General features: G+C 41.8%; 1 protein-coding gene across 6 annotated transcripts in view; it reads left to right on the top strand.

The window, feature by feature from the left end:
• CDH12 (cadherin 12) overlaps nt 1-21,518 on the top strand; it is a 1,439,064-nt gene that overhangs the window by 628,447 nt on the left and 789,099 nt on the right. For 3 of the 6 annotated variants that reach the window (XM_077492036.1, XM_077492031.1, XM_077492032.1), the window contains exon 4: nt 18,734-18,797. The exons of 2 other annotated variants lie outside the window; for them this stretch is intronic. The gene's annotated coding sequence lies outside the window, so the exon portion shown is untranslated. The remainder of the gene's footprint in view (nt 1-18,733; nt 18,798-21,518) is intronic. One more of the 6 variants, XM_077492033.1, reaches the window with a different exon arrangement.

Genomic DNA, 21,518 nt, shown 5'->3' with positions numbered 1-21,518 from the left:
TACAACAACGTCTGTGGCAGAGACTTGTTCCTGAGTAAAGCAACCTGTTGGCTGCTAGGCCTTGTGAGAGAGGGACTATCCAACCTGAGTGAACATCCAGTTGTGAATGGCTATTCTCTGGATTTAGTCAAAGTAAGAAAGTCCTTCATCATTGACTTTGACACTAAGAGTACCTGAACTTCCTTCCTAACCCTCTGATCCTATTTTAAGAGACTGTTCGTTGTCTAAGTTTTTTGCAAATAAAAATCCCTTTATGCGGATGTGTCGTCAGTCTCTAAAGTCACTGGGCCATCTACCACGGGAAACCCCTAGACACAAATCGAGGAAGAACAAGATAACGGTAAGCCCAATCAAACCAGCAGCTCCTTGGGGGGTTAGTGCTACAAACACATACAGGAAAGTAAAAGAAAAGGATTCTGTGGTTTAATCTGTATTACTTCTAGGAAAGTGTAGTGATGAAATCTTGCGTATTGATTGCTTGACTACATTTTTTTGCCTAATGTATCCTAATATCTTTCTCTTTCAGTCCCATTTGTGGAGTTTTTATCTTCTTGAAGTTTCAATGCCATATTGGGATAAATTGGTATTGATCTGCAGTGCTGATCTGCAGAGTGCAGATTGGGGTCAAATAGCAAATTTGTGGAATTGATTTGTTTACCTCCTATATTAGTGCTGTCAGATCCTAAAGTGGCATAGATATTGTGTAGCTCAGGCAGTTTTATTTTTTGCACACTTCAAGTTGACTGTGTACTTTGCTTTACATTATCTCTTAATTGTCAACCACTTGAATTTTAACAACAACAGCATCATTAGCTGTACAAAAGAGATATTTCACAATCACTGATCCTAAGATACCGCATAGACTCTTTGTATACAGAATGCTTAAAAATTGACTTTATTCAAGGTGTAAAGAAACGTGCATTCTTTTTATTATGTAATCCTAAATCATAATGTATACTAAATATAATAATGGTAATGATAAGAAATAACTGTGTAAATCATGACACTATCATTTCTATACAAAATCCAAACCCATGAGAACAACTTGTTACTTTAACTTACAGGTGCTGAACAGGTGGATACTGCAGCCACCATTGGATGGGACCTTTGATTATGGTGGATAACAGTGGTCCTAGACAGATTTCCTTAAATAGAATATTCAATAAAAAAAAAATGATTTGTAATATGCAGTTGGTTAATTACATTGAAATATGTGGTACTTTTGAGACATGCAATAGGGGTTATTTACAAAAGGCAAATCCACTTTGCACTGCAAGTGTACTTGGAAGTAAAGACGCTGTAGATCTGAGGGGGACATGCAACAAAAATAAAAAACAGCCTTTTAGCTTGCACATGATTGGATGATAAAATCAGCAGAGCTTCCACTCATTTCAGATCTACCTCTCAGATTTACAGCGACTGCACTTTCAAGAGCACTTGTAGTGCAAAGTAGATTTGCCTTTTGTAAATAACCCCCAATGTCTTCTGAATATGAAAGATGCACAAACTGTATGTGCAGGTACTATAAAGCATCCGTTGTCTCTAGTCTATATTTGTTACCTTAGCTTACCACTTTTGAAATTAAACTAAAACCAATGGGAAAAAAAAAAATTACACAAAAATAAAAATGTTTGTTCTGTACCCTTTGCCTGACAATTTTACTTTGTCACCAGTAGCAATCTAAAAACCCATCTCCAGGAAAAATGTAAACCCCTGTTACCTATTTAATATGTTTTAATTACCTTCTGAAGCACTTCTAGCTTCACTTTGGTCCTGTGTGGCGAACCAACAATCCAGCACGACAAGTGTGTTGGCTGTTTTTTAGGTCTGAGATCTCTCTTCTGGATCCTAAGAAAAACCCTTGACTAGAGGTTAAATGGCAGTGTCCACTTCACATAGATATTGATGTGGACACTTGAAGGACAAATGAAGAGAAAAATATTGGGACCAGAATGTTGTGCAACCACACATTTTTGTTAGTAAAAGGGACATTTAAGTAGGGTATTTATATATTTAATGGCAGCAATTAGTGTATGTGTGTGTATGCACATGTGCTTGGGTCCTCTCAGAGACTAGCTTGTAAGTATAACTAACAGGAAAACTGCTTTAGATTTAGATATAGTGATTAGAAATTAGAACCACTATAAGGTTTATATTTCTGTCTGTATCCCCATTAGGGGAAACTTTCTAATTGCCCTAAACACCAATTTCACTGAGAATAAAAGTGACGGTAAATCCAAAATTTTGAGTCGCTACCAGAACAAGAATAGAGGGAAAATATTCCAATAGGGACACTTAAGCCACGTACACACTTATCGGTATGTCCGACGTACTTAGTCTGGCGGACTTTCCGCCAGACTGTCCGTCGGACTTTCCGAACGGGCTACTTGCCCACACACGGCACTTTTTGAGCTGACTAATACGGCGTACTAAGTCCGCCATACTATCCGCCCTACTTTTGAAATGAACGGACTCGCCCACACACGCAGAGGAAAGTCCGCTCATTTCGAGCGCGTCTCCAGGTAGGCGGGGCCCACGAAGGATACATCGCTGGCCCCTCCGCCTGGTATGGACTTAAAGGGGAACCCCAACGCCGAAAAAAATCGGCGTGGGCCCCCCCCCCCAATTCCACAACAGACCCTTGTCCGAGCATGCTACCCGGCCGGCCAGGAAAGGGGGGGCGAATGAGCGCCCCCCCCCCTCCTGAGCCGTACCAGGCCACCAAAGCACCATGTCCCAATGTTGATGAGGACAATGGCCTCTTCCCGACAACCCTGGCCGTTGGTTGTCGGGGTCTGCGGGCGGGGGGCTTATCGGAATCCGGGAGCTCCCTTTAATAAGGGGGCCCCCGGATACCGGCCCCCCACCCTATGTGAATGAGTATGGGGTACAATGTACCCCTACCCATTCACCTGTAAAATAAAAGTACAAAAAAAACACAACACATGAGATAAAATACTTTATTGCACAGCTCCGGGGGTCTTCCGTCTTCGGGGGTCTTCTCGCCGGACTCCTCCGCTATCTTCTTGTAGCTCTTTTGCTAGCGGAGGAGTCCGGCTTTCTTCCTCGCCGCCGGCCTCTTCTTCTGACTTCGGGGGTCTTGTCCCCCTCTTCGGTTCTTCTGCCGGGTCACCGCGCCTTCTTATAGCTCTTTTACAGGCGGTGGCCCGGTCTTCTGTTGTCATCGCCGCCTTCCGTTCTTCTTCTTCTTCTTCTCCAGGAGATGTTGACTCGACGATCTTTCCGGCCGCAATGCCAGGGACGCGCTGCGCTGCCACTTATATAGGGACAAGGGCCTGTAAAAGAGCTATAAGAAGGCGCGGTGGCCCGGCAGAAGAACCGAAGAGGGGGACAAGACCCCCGAAGTCGGAAGAAAGCCGGACTCCTCCGCTAGCAAAAGAGCTACAAGAAGATAGCGGAGGAGTCCGGCGAGAAGACCCCCGAAGATGGAAGACCCCCCGGAGCTGTGCAATAAAGTATTTTATCTTGTGTGTTGTGTTTTTTTGTACTTTTATTTTACAGGTGAATGGGTAGGGGTACATTGTACCCCATACTCATTCACATAGGGTGGGGGGCCAGTATTCGGGGGCCCCCTTATTAAAGGGGGCTCCCGGATTCAGATAAGCCCCCCGCCCGCAGACCCTGACAACCAACGGCCAGGGTTGTCGGGAAGAGGCCCTTGTCCTCATCAACATGGGGACAAGGTGCTTTGGTGTGTGGGGGCCGCGCGGCCCCCCCTTCCTCAAGGCACCCCTCATGTTGAGGGCACGCGGCCTGGTACGGCTCAGGAGGGGGGGCGCTCGCTCGCCCCCCCTTTCCTGGCTGGCCGGGTAGCGTGCTCGGACAAGGGCCTGTTGTGGACTTGGGGGGAACCCCACGCCGATTTTTATCGCGTTGGGGTTCCCCTTTAAGTCCATACCAGGCGGCGGGGCCAGCGACGTCTCCTTCGCGGGCCCCGCCTACCTGGAGACGCGCTCAAAATGAGCGGACTTTTCTCTAAGTCCACCGTACTTTTGGGTCAAAAAAAAAATGCCGGAGGCTACACACGGGGGGATTGTTTGGCGGACTTGAGTTTGCCGGACTTTTCCACCGGATTGTTTGATCGTGTGTACGCGGCATTATTCCCTATGATAACTGTCTTAGAGAGGATTCCATTCATATTGGAAAGATATCTTCTCACTTCCTGCTAAGTCTACATGCCAGGAGGTGAAGGGAAAGTTCCATAATGAACCACAGATGGTAAAAGAAACTGACACCAGTTTTAACCCTTTTCTACTCTATCCAAATTTTTAAAAATGGCTTTAAATACACTATCTTTACTACTGTATATACCATACTTTACCTAAACTGCGGGGGACCAGAATTTTTCAGGCTGTTATTATGCCATGTACAATCATGTGTACACTGCTTTGAATCTTACAAATGTAGTCGTTATAATACAAACATATTGTGATGTGATCTTTGGACAGGAATTTTTCAAAAGTGTGTTTGTCTTATTTAACTATTTTTTACACTTTCTTTGTGAAATGGTAGGGATACGTTTGTACCCCCTTGCCATTTCAAACAGGGGAGGGCAGGATCTGGGGGTCCCCTTGTTAAAGGGGGCTTCCAGATTCTGATAAGCCCCCGCCCACAGACCCCCACAACCACCGGCCAGGGTTGCGGGGATGAGACCCTTGTCCCCATCAACATGGGGACATGGTGCTTTGAGGGGTCACAGACCCCCAAAGCATCCTCCCAATGTTGAGGGCATGTGGCCTGGTACGGTTCAGGAGGGGGGGTGCTGTCTCGTCCCCCCTCTTTTCCTGCGGCCTGCCAGGTTGCGTGCTCGGATAAGAGGTCTGGTATGGATTTTTAGGGGGCCCCATGTCAATTTTTATAAGAATTTGGGGGAACCCCACGCTTTTTTTTTATCAATGACTTTCAATGAGAGTTCTCTGTATTACGGGAGCCGACAATTCATTATAGCCGCAAGTGATTTTAAAAGACTTTTTTTCCTGCAGAAATGACACTTTGTGCAGGGACAGTTCTAAGCACGGGACACATGCACCCCTTCACAGGCATACTATAGACCACCTCCCAGGTACGAAATTTAAAGGTATATTACACTTTTATAGTTTCACTTTAATCATTATTAAAATCACTTCTCCCGAAAAAACGCCAGTTTTTAAAACTTTTTTTGCATTGATCCATGTCCACTGGACCCAGGTCCCCAAACACTTTTTAGAACAATAACTTGCATATTAGCCTTTAAAATTAGCACTTTAGATTTCTCCCATAGACTTGTACAGGGTGTTTCCGGCTTTTCGAACATGAGTTTGACTCGAATTTGAAGCTCATCCCTAGTGTGTGGGCTAGTCTGATAATTAAAAAAAAAAAATCTGATGGACCTAGAAATAGAACATGTTTCAAATCTGTCCAACTGACTCAATTACGATGGACTAAAATCAGGAAACCGTTCGTCTGTGTGCTGGAACGATGGACCAAATATGACTCAAGGGAAGCTATTGGCTACAGGCTATTGAACTTCCTTGTTTAATCCCATCATATGTCATCATGTTCAAAATGGCCAGATCCGTGCGTTCGGAAAGTCAGTTGGAACTTCCGCCGAAAGTCCGTCGGGAAGACCGTCGGACCTAGTCTGCCAGAAAGTCTGGTTGTGTGTACGTGGCATTCGAGATTGCCACTTCCAGCATTCAGTCACTAACATATTATACCAAAATCTACTTATAGCATACTGAGTAGACAGCATAACTGATAGATAATAGTGAACACTAGCATGCACATTCTATGATAAAGATAAATGAGATTACACTAGGATATCAACACCCAATGCATTGTGACTGTTTCCCACTCATGGTGTTTAATCGCTTCAATACCAGGCACTTTTCGCCCCTTCCTGCCCAGGACAATTTTGAGCTTTCAGTGCTGTCGCACTTTGAATGATAATTGCGCGGTCATACAACACTGTACCTAAACAAAACATTTTTTTCTTCCCACAAATAGAGCTTTCTTTGGTGGTATTTGATCACCTCTGCGGTTTTTATTTTTTGATAAACAAACTAAAAAAAACGACATTTTTGAAAATAACGTTTTTCTTTGTTTTTGTTAAACAATTTTGTTTTCTCCTTCACTGATGGGCACTGATGAGTTGACACAGATGGGCACTGATGAGGTGGTACTGAAATGTAGAATTGATGGGCACTGATAGGCAGCGCTGATATGCAGCACTGATGGGCACAGATAGGTGGCACTGATATGCAGAACCAATGGGCACTGACAGGTGGCACTGATAGGTACTGACAGGCGGCACTGATGGGCACTGGCAGGTGGCATTGATGGGCACTGGCAGGTGGCTCTGATGGGCACTGACAGACAGCACTGATGGGTACTGACAGGCAGCATTGATGGGCACTGACCAGCAGCACTGATTGGCACTGATAGGCAGCACTGATTGGCACTGACAGGTGGCATTGATGGACATTAATAGATGATATTGATGGGCAGCACTGATTGGGCAGGTGCTGACTGGTGTTAATGCTGAGCACTAATTGGCACTATGGTGGGCACTGGTTGGCACTTTATTGGGCACTGGCAGGGGGTTATGATGGGGCACTGACTGGGCACAGATTGGCAGCTTATGGGTAAATTTGATGGGGGCTGTGCTAATTATGAACACAGACCCCCCTCTGACAGGGAAAGTCACCGATTGGCTCTCCCTGTCAGCGCAAACCGAGGAATGCTGTTTACCGGCACTTCCTGGTTCTCACGGTGATCAGCTGTGATTGGTCACAGCTGATCATGTGGTAAGAAGCCTCTGTTAGAGGCTTCTTATCAAGATCGGAGATGTAGTGTGTCAGGCTCACACCCAGTTAGGATAACAGATCCACTTCCCGGATGTCAATCTGTTATAGGCCGGGCGGGAAGTGGTTAAGTAACAACAGTGAAAACTAGATTGTTCCCTGGTCCTGTCACATTTGATTGGGAGCATGTAAAATTCCAGGCTGCCCACCGCTATACCTTTTTGTTTTGATAGTGATAAGCTTTATTAACACTGAAAAAGGACAATTCAACATATCATTCCCTGCCAAGCATGACTCTGCTCCTATGTGTTTTACCTTTAGTCTGGGCTTCATCATATAGTTTTGTGATGTCTGTACTTCTGTACTACAGCGATGAATACATTTGAAAGTTAAACTAAAGGCAGAGCTACTCAATTGTACAATTGTCCTTCCAGTGCTGATATCTTCTCCTGTGTGGTGCTTTTCATTGGTTGGCACTGGATTATTATTATTATTCATGATTTATATAGCGCCAACAGTTTACGCAGCGCTTTACAATGTATAGGGGGGACAACACAATTACAGTACAATACAAAAGGTACAGGAGGGTCCTGCTCATAGAGCTTACATTCTAAAGGGAGGGGTGGTGGTACAAATAATAAGTAATAGCTGCAGAGAATGATTTTATGGGGGTGGCTCGGTGACAGTTAGGTGGGTGTAGGATAGGCTTCCCTGAATAAATGAGTTTTCGGGGAACTCCTAAAGGTGGACAGGGTAGGGGCTGATTGGACAGATTGGGGAAGGGAGTTCCAGAGGATGGGAGAGGCTCTGGAGAAGTCTTGAAGGCGAGCATGAGAGGAGGTAACAAGGGAGCTAGAAAGCAGGAGGTCCTGGGAGGAGTGGAGGGAACAATTTGTCCGATATCTGCAGATGAGGTTGGTGATGTAGATGGGGGCGATGTTGTGGATGGCTTTGTATGTTATGGATGAAATCACTCCTGCACATGCCCAGGAGCTAGTTATGCTGGCACACAGGATTGGGCCACCCACTGTAAGCTGAGCTGTGCATGTCCAGCTCAGCTTACATTCTGGGGATTACTGTAATCAGGTAGGTAGGTGAGTTTACTGCAACAGAGACATCGTATGCCTCTTTTGCAATAAATACTTTAGTTTCACTTTAAGAGCAGCTGGTTGGCAACTATGGCCTGGCGTTGCTTCAGGGAGCCCTGCTTGAGGTGATATAAATAAAACATTCTTCTGGGGCTTCTATGTGGCATAGAACGTAGGCAAAAGAAAAACAAAATCTAGACGTTGTCTGTCAAACATACAACATACTGTTTAAAACATAGCAACTTATATCTCCATCTCATTGAGTTATGCGTATATACGCATCAAAGATAAATCAATATACTAAATAAATGTATACAAAGTTTCAGATGGGATTCGATTTTTCTCTTATCTTGGAAAAGCACATTTTGTTTTAGCAGTACCTTTATTTATATACATATATATATATATATATATATATATATATATATATATATATGATAAGCATAAAAGTTCAATGCATTACAAGTAATTCATTGCATGATTATCAAATTCACAACGCTCTGACATGAAGAAAAACATTGTCATTCAGACTCTGATCTTAAATTAACACTGAAGACTCTGTCATTGTGTGTTTTCTCCATATAGGCTTGAAGAACAAATGTTAATGTCTAGGGTTCTATCTTTCAGAAAATGCAAATTGTTTTTGATAGGTACTTGTAATTATCATATGTCAATCTGCAAAGTTGGTTTGAAAAATTTGACCTTGTGGCTTATTCAGATTCCATGAACTGAAAGCTGACAGGATACGTGCACATGATCTTTAATAATCAAGGAAGCAAAGCACTTTGAGCACTGACTTGGATGAAGAGTAAGATTAAAAATTGTTACAGAGTTCCGCCTGAGTTATTAGCTGTCAGAACGCTGTAAACATGACTAACGGATAATGGAATTAGGTTAGCTGAGCAGAAATCATTTAGATGAGCTAAACATTTCTTCCCCATCATTAAATATATCCTAGGAGAGAATAACATCTCTGTGTATGGTTTTAAGAAATAGAGTGGGACGACACAGTGATAGAAAAAACAATGCCCGAAGAAGACAAGCAAGAAAGCTTAGGGCTTTGACAAAAAATATAATGTTGAATACAACTCCCTGGTGATTTTGTGTTTTCCAAGACTTAATATAATTTCACATTCTTCTGTGAATTTCACGTGCCATCTGTGAAGCTTAAACGTGAAGTGCCCAGTATTAGATCTGTCTTATTACAAGATGATCTATTTGCGTAAACTTAGGTTGACATTTCAGCTCTAGCATATTTCTGTGTTAACCTGTTGTAAATTTTCTTGCCAAGTGCCAACAAATCCTTGTGGTGTCATTTCTCTTCTTCATTTCTCCCTTACAAACAAACATATGCACATTTTTTTTTACATTTATAGTCCATGCTATTTATTTAATTATCTGTTTTATATAACACACAATACAACTGTATGGGATCAATTTGGAACTGGAGTGATATGTCTGCTGTATGTTTTTATATAATAGGTTGTAATGTGATTATTACAGCCCTATTGTTTAATACTTTATGGGGTCTCTTCAACAGTTATGTAAGTATAACATAAGCATTCTAGGGTCAGGTTAGGTAATAGACTACCGATATCTTTTGAAATGTGGAAAAAAACAATTCACCAAAAGAAGCTCACGCAGCTAGTGTGAATGCAAAACTTGTGTAGAAAATAATACTGATGATATAACCAGGTCCTCAACCTTGCAAAGCAACAATACTTTTTTCAAATAGAAGCAATATGTTCCTGACATTGCTCTATTTTAAAAAGAACCTGCCTTGATAGTTATACAGGAGATTTAATTGTCTTTAACTGCTTGAGGACCAGCCTCCGCAGTTTTACTGCGGCAGGTTGGCTTCACTGTGCAAAATCATGCTATTGTATGTGATCTTGCGAGGTCCGCATAGCAGGAGCCATGCCGTGAGCTTCATGAGTCCAACTGTGTGTCCCGTGGACTCTATGTCCATGGGGATACCCACGATCGTGTCATGGAGAGGAAGAACGGGGAAATGCTGATGTAAACAAGCATTTCCCCATTCTGCCTAGTGACACTGACACTGATCACTGCTCCCTGTGATCGGGAGCAGTGATCAGTGTCGTGTCACACATAGCCCAGCCCCCCACAGTTAGCATCACTCATTAGGACACACTTAATCCCTCCAGTGCCCCCTCCTGGTTAACCCCTTCACTGCCAGTCACATTTACACAGTAATCAGTGCATTTTTAATCGCACTGATCGCTGTATAAATGTGAATGGTCCCAAAATAGCACCAAAAGTTTCCAATGCATCCTCCATAATGTCGAAGTCATGATAAAAATCATTGATCGCCACCATTACTAGTAAAAAAAATAATAAAAATGCCATATAACTATCCCCTATTTTGTAGACGCTATAACTTTTGCGCAAAACAATCAGTTGCTTATTGCAATTTTTTTTTACCAAAAATATGTAGAAGAATATGTATCAGCCTAAACTAAATTTTTATATATTTTTGGGGGATATTTATTATAGCAAAACGTAAAAGATATTGCTTTTTTTTTTTTAAATTGTAGCTCTTTTTTGTTTATAGTGCAAAAAATAAAAAACGCAGAGGTGATAAAACACCACCAAAAGAAATCTCTATTTGTGGGGGAAAAAGGACGTCAATTTTGGGCACATAGAATGCTGTGATTCACCAGCAGAACATTTTTATTCATAATATTTGTTATGGCAACAGCAAGGAAAAACTCCTCCACACATAGAAAAAATACAAATAATGTTATCAGCCTGCTTGCTGCAGCAGGAGAAAGTTCATTATTTATCTGGCAACTTGAATACAGTCATTCTTGTTGACCACCTAAAATTTCTTAAGCCACAATGGCTGACTCCCTGAATTTGGGGCCAAAGACTGCCATAAAGATGCCCTTATATTCTTGTACTTGCTCCTCTGGCATGTCCCAGCACCATTCTTCTTCATCTCAGGCTTCATACTACACATTTGCTGAGCGCTCGTGGTCAACCCATTCTCTGCAATAAGGTAAAAAATAAATCTTTCAAAAGTCACTTCCCCCCATACCCCCTTAAACACTTACCTGATCCTAATATCGACCCAGTGATGTGCTCCTCTGCAGCAATCTTCTCCCCTCTCTCTCTTCTCACAGGAGACTCAGCAGCAGTGGGAGACATTGATTCCCACTGCTGTCAGTCAAATCCTGTGAGTATGAAGTGGGCTATGAGGCCAAGACATTCTGTGTGTGTCTATAGATACACACAGCCTGGCTCAGGATCAAACTCACACAAGTGCCCCATAGCAAGCTGCTTGCTATGCGGCACTTGGAGAAAAGAAGGAGCCAAGATCACTGGAGAAGAACCCTAGAAGAGGAGGTTCAGGGATGCTCTGTGCAAAACCATTGCACAGAGCAGGTAAGTATAACATGTTTGTCATTTTAGGTAAAAGGGAAGCTTTAGAATTTTCTGATATAAAGCAATTGTTCACATTGTTGCATTTCTTTATTTTAGAAATTGGCATTAGAAGGCAGACTCTTGTTGCCAATGTGATGTATTTGTCTTTAAATATCTAATTGCTAAAATTCTTTGATTTAGTGCCCTACCCTAGTTGGGTTAACTTTAGTTGTTGGCTCTACTGTACTCAGTGGAGTAGTGATGTATTTTCTAGCCCTGACCAAGTTTTCCCAAGCTTGGTGATTGATTAGTCTGAATCTGAATAAATAAAAAAGGGTCAGCCACTGAAGTTATAAATATTATGCATGTTTATTATCTGACTTCAACCAATCTTTGGGAGCAGCACCCAAAAGTAAAAGTAAATCCACAAACCAACAAAGTGCACTACAAGTCCCAGCTTTCAATGTCTAATGTCAGCAACATCAATAAAATTCAATGTGATCAGAAAGGTGATCAAGGGGCATCTAATGAGAAGATCTTGTATCTTCCAGAAGAGATCTGGGATGATCCAAGGCAGCTCAAACAAGAAAACAGGAGCACGAGATTCTCATTACCATGAAAGCATACATTTATTGAAAGAAAAAATAGCACACGTACAGTTAAAATTCTTGAAAATCATCATGGCTAGTAGGAATCACCAGGATGGATACAAAGCATGGCTGTGTGCAGGAACGGAAGCTCCAGATCCTCTGGCCGGCATCACAGGGACCCTCTCTGACAGCTGTCAAAAAGACTGCCGTGGTGCAATGTCAGGCTCCTGCACATTCTCCATCCAGCTTTCTGCTCATACATCCATTTGGACTTTCAGTTAGAAAGCTGGAGAAGGTGTGAATGGACTGCAAGTGCACTAATCAGCACACTCATAGATCTTTTAGAAGTACAAGTTGTCTGCTACAGCAGCAGATAGTACTTGTATTTTATTCATTAAAGGATTCCTGTAAATGAATGATGCAGCTGTATGGGTGGAGCCCCACACACCCCAGCCTATTGTAAATGTGACAGTAGCTGCAAAAGAGAACTCTGTTGCAAGCAGAAATCCAGGTTTAAAACAATTTAGACAAACTTAATGTGAGTAATTCACCAGGACCGGATGACTTACACCCATGAGTCCTCAGAACAGTTAGCTCTGTTATAGCCAGATCATTGTTTCTGATTTTTAAAGACAATCTACTGACTAGAATGCTAACAATTGATTTTCATAAAGCAAATGTGGTACCAATATTCAACAAAAGGTTGAGGTGTATGCCAGAAAACTGCAGGCCGGGCAGCTTAACATCAATAGTATGTAAAATATTTGAGGGGCTAGTAATGGACTATATTAAAGACTTTATTAGTGATAATGGTATCATAAGTAACAACCAGCATTGATTTATAAAAAAAAAAAAAAAAACTGCTCTCGTTAGAGAAAACTGTTAACATTCTATGAGGACAGTGACATTTAGAGAAATGCCAGTGGATGTTGTACCTTATAAACTTTTAAATTTACAAAATAAATTCTATCGGAGTAAAGAAAGAAAACCGTTTACAGGAACTTATGCAGAGAGTAGTGATGAATGGCTAATTCTCGAAATAGACTAAAATTGTAAGTGGTGCACCACGTGGCTCTGACTTGGGGCCATGCTGTTGAACTTGTTTATTATTGATATTGTGTTTGTTTTAAGAGTTCAATATCAGTGTTTTCTGTTAATACCAACTTATGCAGTGAAAATACATTTGACATGATGCATCTTTGTTATAGGAAGTCATGGTTAAAATAGGAGGGTGGGCTACTACAGGGCTGCTAGGTTCTATATTAAAAGATGTAGAGTTATGTATTTAGGTGCTAAAAAAATATTAAAAATAATGTGGTGGTCCTTAAGGACTACAGCAGCATACAATGCCAATCTGCAGCTAACAAAGCTAGAAAAATAATTTCTTGCATCAAAAGGCCATACATTCAGGAGATAATCCATAATTCTGCCCCAAAAACATTGGTTTGGCTTCATCTTGAATTTGCATGTGCAGTTTTGGTGACCAATTTGCAGAAAGGATGACCTTGATCTAGACAGAGTTCAGGGAGAGACAACAAAATTAGAAAGGGGATGGATGACTTCAGTTATGTGGAATAATCACAAAGAATACATTTAGGGCTATTGCACACTGCCTATAGAATATGGCCTATGTCTATGCAGTGTAACATAAGCCTAGTAATTGTACCTATTGACATGCATTACGGAATATGCTGTGAGCGACTATATGAGCGTAACCACCAGCACTCATGACTACACATTATTCTAAGTGCTAAATTCTTTATTCAGAAAAAAACACCCATATACATGCATGTTGGAAAAAGGTAGAGGAATTTTGGGCAAGAGTTATGGGCAGAGGCACACTGATCAAAATTGTTCATATAGACACTCCATTCTCAGTGCAGATAAATTCCCTCTGTGCCTCTATGGCTTTCAGACAGACAAAGCAGTGACTGAGGCATTTTGTAGCTGGGTGGGCAGAGCCTGATGGGGTTTCAGAGACACTAGTTCCCCATCAGGTCCACTCCCCTTGCAGTTGACAGCATTGATAGGGAACTAGTGTTTCTGGATCCCCAGCAAGCTACACATTCTGTCAACCTCACTGGTTGCTAGGGGCCTGTTGGCTTTGAAGCAGACAGCATCCTTGATGACCAGTGACAGATAAGGATGAGAGGGGGTATCAGAATGAAACATTCCGCTCTGCTACAGAGTAGAGAGACAGGCTCCCTCCTTGGTGGCACCCATTGGGGAAATAACATTAATATGCAACATTTCTTATTTATATGACAATAGTGTTGCTTTAAATAAAATAAAAAAAAAACCTGATCATAATAAAGAAAGCAAATACGAACAAAACCACTAAATATTTATTTAAAGAGTCGTGATTTTTTATTTTTTTTTATAAAAGGCCCATGCAAAAGAAGAGTGTTTATACTTACAAATGCATGATGGCTCTGTTTGCCACTTTGATGAGGATCTACAGCCTCAGAAAACCCAACATCCAACACACTTCCAGGTGTATCAGATGCTTGATCCCTAGTTGTGATCGCTGGCCCATACATCACTACAGGACACAGTGGTGATGTTGCAGCCAGTGACAGAAATTACATAATAATTTAAGACTGTAACATGCCTAACTAGGTGCATTCTGGTCTACCTTGTTCTTATTTTGGGTGGCCTGTACTCCATACACTGTAAGCCCTTGTACACACAGTCGGACATTCCGACAACAAAATCCGCCAGATTTTGTCAGACGGATTTTGTCCAAAACTTGTGTTGCATACACACCGTCGGACGCAGTTGTTGGAAAATCCGATCGTACGTAACGTGATGACGTTATTTCGTTACGACGGGACTACGTTCAGGCTAGTAGCCAATAGCTTTGGTCTAGGAATTTGATCTGAGCATGCGTGGCACTTTGTCCGATCGGAATTCTCTACACACAATCAGAAAAAGTCCGATTGGATCATGTTTTCGGAAAGTTTCATAGCTCAGCTCTAAAACTTTGTCCGTGGGATATTCCGACGGAAACAGTCCGATGGAGCCCACACACAGTCGGATTATCCGACAACATGGTCCGATCGGACATTTTCCGTCGGAATGTCCGACCGTGTGTACAAGGGCTAACAAAACATGCACAGAGGTTGATTGCTTCTATCAGCTTGTGATCTTATGTGATTACTTGGGTGCATTAAAATCTAGAAATAATTTATAATTCCAGACATCTAAAGCATTCCATAAAACATACATGTGTGTGAAGCAAATGCCTTCACTCTTGATACTGTTCAGTTATAATGCAGACATATACAAGCTAAAGGCAGGTTGAACAGTGATAACAATGATATTGACCTGCAATGACAGCCATCAGAGTAAAGGGAAAAAGGAGGCAGAAGTAAAAGTTTATGTTTTCAAAGTTGCCTGGTATTCCTGAAAATATTTATTACTCATAAACAGTATATGCATTTTAAAATTACATATATCCTTTAATTATAGTAAAGGATAAAATAAAATTACTTTAAATAAGCAGAAACCTAAAACTAAATAGTACAAAAACTGGATTATCTTTGGGCCAGCTTTTGCTTTACATTTAAATGAACAATAACTTATTGGCAAAAAAATAAGAATAATAATCGAGATTTGATATATGTGTGTGCGGACTGTAGGTATTTAACATTATAACAAGGTGTATAAATACTGGTAAAAATATGACAAAATGATGAACATGGAAAACATATGTGACAGACCAAGTGTTTCAAATAAGGATGAGCCAAACCCCCCCCCCCCCCCCCCCCGGTTCAGTTCGCACCAGGACGTCCAAACAGGCAAAAAACTCAGATGAGCACACAAACACCATTAAAGTCTATGGGACCCGACAACGAAAAATCAAAAGTTTTAAAGGCTTATATGCAAGTTATTGTCATAAAAAGTGTTTGGGGACCTGGGTCCTGCCACAGGGGACATGTATCAATGGATTTTTTTTTCAAATGGTCATTTTTTCAGGAGCAGTGATTTTTTTAATGCTTAAAGTGAAAAAGTAAAAATGAAATATTCCTTTAAATATCATGCCTGGGGTGTGTCTATGGTATGCCTATAAAGTGGTACATTTCTCCCGTGTTTAGAACAGTACCACAGCAAAATTACATTTCTAAAGGAAAAATTGTCATTTAAAACTGATTGTGACTGTAATGAATTGTTGGATCTCGGCAATATAGATAAAACTCAATGAAAAAAATGGCATGGGTCCACCCCAGTCCATTACCAGGCCCTTTGGGTCTGGTATGAATATTAAAGGGAACCCCAAACTAAAAATTTAAAAAAATTGTGTGGGGATCCCCCCAAAATCCACAACAGGCTCTTCAGGTCTGGTATGGAAATTAAGGGGAACCCTGCATCAAATAAAAAAATGGCGTAGGGATCCCCCCAAAATCAATACCAGACCCTTCTGGTCTGGTGTGGCTTTTAAGGGGAACCCTGCACCAAAATAAAAAAAATGGAGTAGGGGTCCCCCAAAAATCCATACCAGACCCTTATCCGAGCACACAACCTGGCAGACCGCAGGAAAAGAGGGGGGATGAGAGAGCACTCCCCCTCCTGGACCATACCAGGCCACATGCCCTCAATGGAGGAGAGTGCTTTGGAGTCTGACCCCAAAGCACCTTGTCTCCATGTTAAATAGGGGAGCCGGGATTTGGGGGTTCCCTTGTTAAAGGGGCTTCCAGATTTCAATAAGCCCCCCGCCCGCATACCCCCACAACCACTGAGCAAGGGTTGTGCGGATGAGGCTCTTGTTCCCGTCAACATGGCGACAAGGTGCTTTGAGGTCAGACCCCCAAAGCACCCTCCCCATATTTAGGGCAAGGGGGCCTGTACGGTTCAGGGGGGGTGCTCTCTCACCCCCCTCTTTTCCTGTGGCCAGCCAGGTTGTGTGCTCAGATAAGGCTATGGTATGTATTTTACGGGGGGAGGACCACACCCTTTTTTTTAAATGTTGGCACTGGGCCAAAGGGCCTGGTAATGGACTGGGGGGGGGGGCATGCCATTTTTTCAATGAGTTTTATCTATATTGCTGAGACCCGACAATTCATTATAGCCACTATCAGTTTTAAATTAAACATTTTCCTTTAGAAATGTCATTTTTATCTGGTACTGTTCTAAACATGGGAAAAATTTGCCACTTTATGGGAATACTATAGACACCCCCCAGACATGATTTTTAAAACAATATTGTTTTATTGTTTCACTTTAAGCATTAAAAAAAATCACTGCTCCCGATATCACTGCTCCCGAAAAAATGGCATGCCCCTCCCAAAATCCATACCAGACCCCTATCCGAGCACGCAGCCCGGCCGGCCAGGAAAGGGGGTGGGGACGAGCGAGCGCCCCCCCTCCTGAGCCATACCAGGCTGCGTGCCCTCAACGCGGCCCCCCACCCCAAAGCACCTTGTCCCCATGTTGATGAGGACAAGGGCCTCTTCCCGACAACCCTGGCCGTTGGTTGTCTGGGTCTGCAGGCGGGGGGCTTATCGGAATCTGGGAGCCCCCTTTAATAAGGGGGCCCCCGGAACCCGGCCCCCCACCCTATGTGAATGAGTATGGGGTACAATGTACCCCTACCCATTCACCTGTAAAAAAAATATACAAAAAAAACACAACACACAAGGGTTAAAATAGTTTATTGCACAGCTCCGGAGGTCTTCCGTCTTCGGGGGTCTTCTCGCCGGACTCCTCTGCTATCTTCTGCTAGCTCTTTTGCTAGCGGAGGAGCCCGGATTTCTTCTTCGTCGCCGCCACCCTCTTCTTCTGACTTCGGGGGTCTTGTCCCCCTCTCTGGTTCTTCTTGCCGTGCCACCACTTCTTCTTCCAGCTCTTTTACTAGCGGTGGCCCGGTCTTCTGTAGCTGTCGCCTCCATCGCCTCCGCCGCCACCTTCCGTTCTTCTTCTTCTTCTACTGGAGATGTTGACTCGACGCTCTCTCCGGCCGCAATGCCAGGGACGCGGTGCGTGGCGACTTATATAGGGACAAGGGGCGGGGTCACCGTTTGATGTCACATGGTGACCCCGCCCCCTTACAATGTCACAGTGCCTTGTATTGGCGGGAATCCAATTGGGATCCCCGCGCCAGTGTCAACCCGGGCAGCGATGCTTGGCGCTTATCGGGAAAGGAAAATAAACATTTTTCCTTTCCCGATGCGAGCCAGCTTGGCGCTGGCTCCCACGACGGTCGCGGTCACCTACTGTATAAGCCTTTAAAATTAGCACTTTTGATTTTTCATGTTAGTGTCCCATAGACTTTAACGGTGTTTCTTTGGCTTTCAAACCTGGCCCGCATACTGCATATTGTTCACTGAACATCCGAACAACCAAAGTTTGGCTCTAACTTATGCTCGGGCTGAACCGTTCGCCCATCCCTAGTTTCAAACAGCATTATGATTCCCTGTGGTGTTCATAATTGTTATTTCAGAACGTTCTGTTCTGAAAAGACAACACTTTGTTACTGTAAACCATGACTACATTTTAGATGAAAATTTTTAGAAACATGCTTTAAACAACACAGTGAAAGATATTAAAAAAAAAAAAAAAAATTAATTTGATGCAGAATATCTGCATCATGTGACTTACAGTTGACTGATAATTGAAATGTGTTTGATACACAAAGTCTATTGTTAATGTCAGAAAACAGAACATCTTATTAAGCTTTTATACATGCCCAGTGAATAATCTATTGAGAAAGTCATTATACTGTATATTTGAGTTACAGATATGTTAATTTGATCCCCTGCAGATAGACAGCACCTTCTCGTGTGTATAATTGAATATTTGCTATATGTGTAAACATATGTCTGCCACATTGACTACGTATTTGTGTTTTTTTTTCCATTTTTTGAAAAAGAAGAAACTGGCTACTGTCGTATCTAGAATTCACTAAAATTGGCTTCAACAAATAGACTTCAAGGGTGAGTGGAACAAAACTGCAGATGATATTTTTTAGCTTGACGTCTCTTAAAATCTATTCATCTGATTTTTTCATGAATTCTTTTTTTATAAAGTTGTTATTTTATTTATTAGAATTATAAATGCTCTTTCACAAACGTACACCGCTTGAGTGTACTGGTAAAGAAGAAAAGAATCAAGTACAAATAAAAGTCATCCTAAGATTAACAGTCTAGGGGTGTCATTACCGACAACTGTTGTTGTAGACATTTTCTAGTCTAGTCAGTGGGAGTAAGAAGGATGTCCTAATTACACGTGTTCTCCAACGTGAATGTAAATGAACCATTTCATAGAGAATATTGGTTATCCAATATTCTTATCTTACCATTATTCAAAAATACTAAAAACCAAGTAAAACATTGAAAAAAAAGCATTGATGACCATTCAAAAATAGCAACATTTTACAGTAACCAGATCAAAATAATATTTAATCACTTCATCCCTGGAATAATTGGCACAAATAGAGATTTCTTTTGGTAGTATTTGATCATCTCTGCGGTTTTTATTTTTTGCACTATAAACAAAAAAAAGAGCGACAATTTTGAAAAAAAACACATGTAAATATATTTGCAATTGGGTAATTTCCATTACAAAGTCTCACATCCCTGGTATCAAATTCAAAAAGGAAACAAGAGAGGAATCTCATACAAATAATTTATTTTTGATACTATGTAATAAACTATAGATTTTTTTAAATCTGATGTTGTTGGTGCTTGCCTTATTCACAAACTTATTGGGGGTTATTTATGAAAGGCAAATCCACTTTGCACTGAAAGTGCACTTGGAAGTACAGTCACTCTAAATCTAAGGGGTAGATCTGAAATGAGTGGAGCTCTGCTGATTTTCTGATTTTATCATCCAATTATGTGCAAGCTAAAATGCTGTTTTTTATTTTCTTTGCATATCCCCCTTGAATCTACAGCGACTTTACTTCCAAGTGCACTTTAAGTGCACTTGCAGTGCAAAGTGGATTTTCCTTTAGTAAATAACCCCCATTGTCTCAGTTTAAAATCCCATTATATTTGCATAAGATTCCTCTCTTGTTTCTTCTTCGAATTTGAAAAAAACACAATATTTTGTACTTTTTGCTGAAATAAATAGCCAATTTAAAAAAAAAAATGTTTTTCCTTAGTTTAGGCCAATGTGCATTCTTCTACATATTTTTCGTAATAAAAAATTGCAAAAAGCGTATAAGGATTGGTTTGTGCAAAAGTTATAGCGTCTACAAAATAGGGGATAGATTTATGGCATTTTTATTATTATTATTTTTTTCTCCTAATAATGGCGGCAATTTGTGATTTTTTTTTTCGGAGGCCAATATTATTTAATGCACAATGCACAGAGTGCAGAACAAGGGTCAGTAGTAAGTGTCTCAAAGTTCAGAGGTAGGGAATAAGTAATGCAGAGTGCAGAAGTCAGTTGTATGTAACATACAGTGCAGTGGTCTGTAGTATGAAATAAAGAATGCAGGGATGAATAGTAAGTAAATTAGAGTTCAGAGGTCAGGAGTATGTATCAAAGAGTGCAGGAGTCAGTAGTAAGTAAAATACAATTCAGGTGTCTGAAGTATGCAATGCAGAGTGTATGGGTCATAAATAAGTAATGCAGTGGTCACAGGTTAGCAGAGTTTAATGCAAAATGCAGGATATAGGGGTAAATAAAGAGCACACCATGCAAAGGTAATGAGTATCTAACATGCCACCTGAAGCAAAAACACCTTCATTTCATTACAAACATCTACTCCTCTCCCTCTGTAAAATTCACTTACCAGATCTCAAATGCAGTGGTGCTTGTCATAGCAAGGGAACTGCTCCTAGGTCTTCCCTTAGCTGTGTCATATGGCACCTCCAGACTGAAGAGGAGTGACTTCCATTGGCATTTGCATTGCCTCTCTGATCTGATGTATGAGAGGCGACACAGCTGGGTAAGGACTTGGCAGCACAGCTGGGTCTGCCTTGATCTAGTGGCAACTTAGCCACAATCAATGAGAAGATTGCAATCAACAAGTTGCTGTCCCCCAGCTTAAATGCTAGTGATGTTTTTTGTTTATCTGTTTTGTCATTACAGAGGATAAATTAAATGTGTTTTAACAAATGCAGACTAAAAATGACTACTTTGCAATTAATTGGCGCATTCGTTTTGAAAAGCATATGTAATGTACTGCACTTTCAAGGCTGGCTTTAAATGGTTGCTTGATAAAAAAAAAAAAAAAAAAAAAAAAAAAAAACTCACATTTAACCACTTGAGACCCGCGCTATAGCCGAATGACGGCTACAGCGCAAATCTCCTTTGCCTGCGGCGCGCTCTGTGAACGGCGAGTCTATGAGACTCGCCTGATCACCGATCCGAGCAAGGGGTCAATCCCGACCCCTTACCACGTGATCAGCTGTCAGCCAATGACAGCTGATCATGTGATACAACAGAACCGGTAATCGGCTATTATTCTTCGGCTGTTATTATTATTATTAGAAAAAAAAAGAGCCGATCACCGGCGGCCGTGATCGGGACATCAGTCCCGATCACGGCCAGCTTACCAGTGCCCACCTGCCCCCCTCAGGAATAAATAAGTGCCCCCCGTAAGTGCCACCCAGCAGTGCCCACAGTGCCACTCAGCAGTGCCCACAGTGCCACACATCAGTGCCCACAGTGCCACACATCAGTGCCCACAGTGCCACCCACAATCT

The sequence above is a fragment of the Lithobates pipiens genome, unplaced genomic scaffold, assembly GCF_037356315.1.
Source record: "Lithobates pipiens isolate NorthernLeopardFrog02 unplaced genomic scaffold, aLitPip1_a1.2 Scaffold_19, whole genome shotgun sequence".
Classification (NCBI taxonomy): Eukaryota; Metazoa; Chordata; class Amphibia; order Anura; family Ranidae; genus Lithobates; species Lithobates pipiens.
This window is presented reverse-complemented; position numbering and strand designations above follow the sequence as displayed.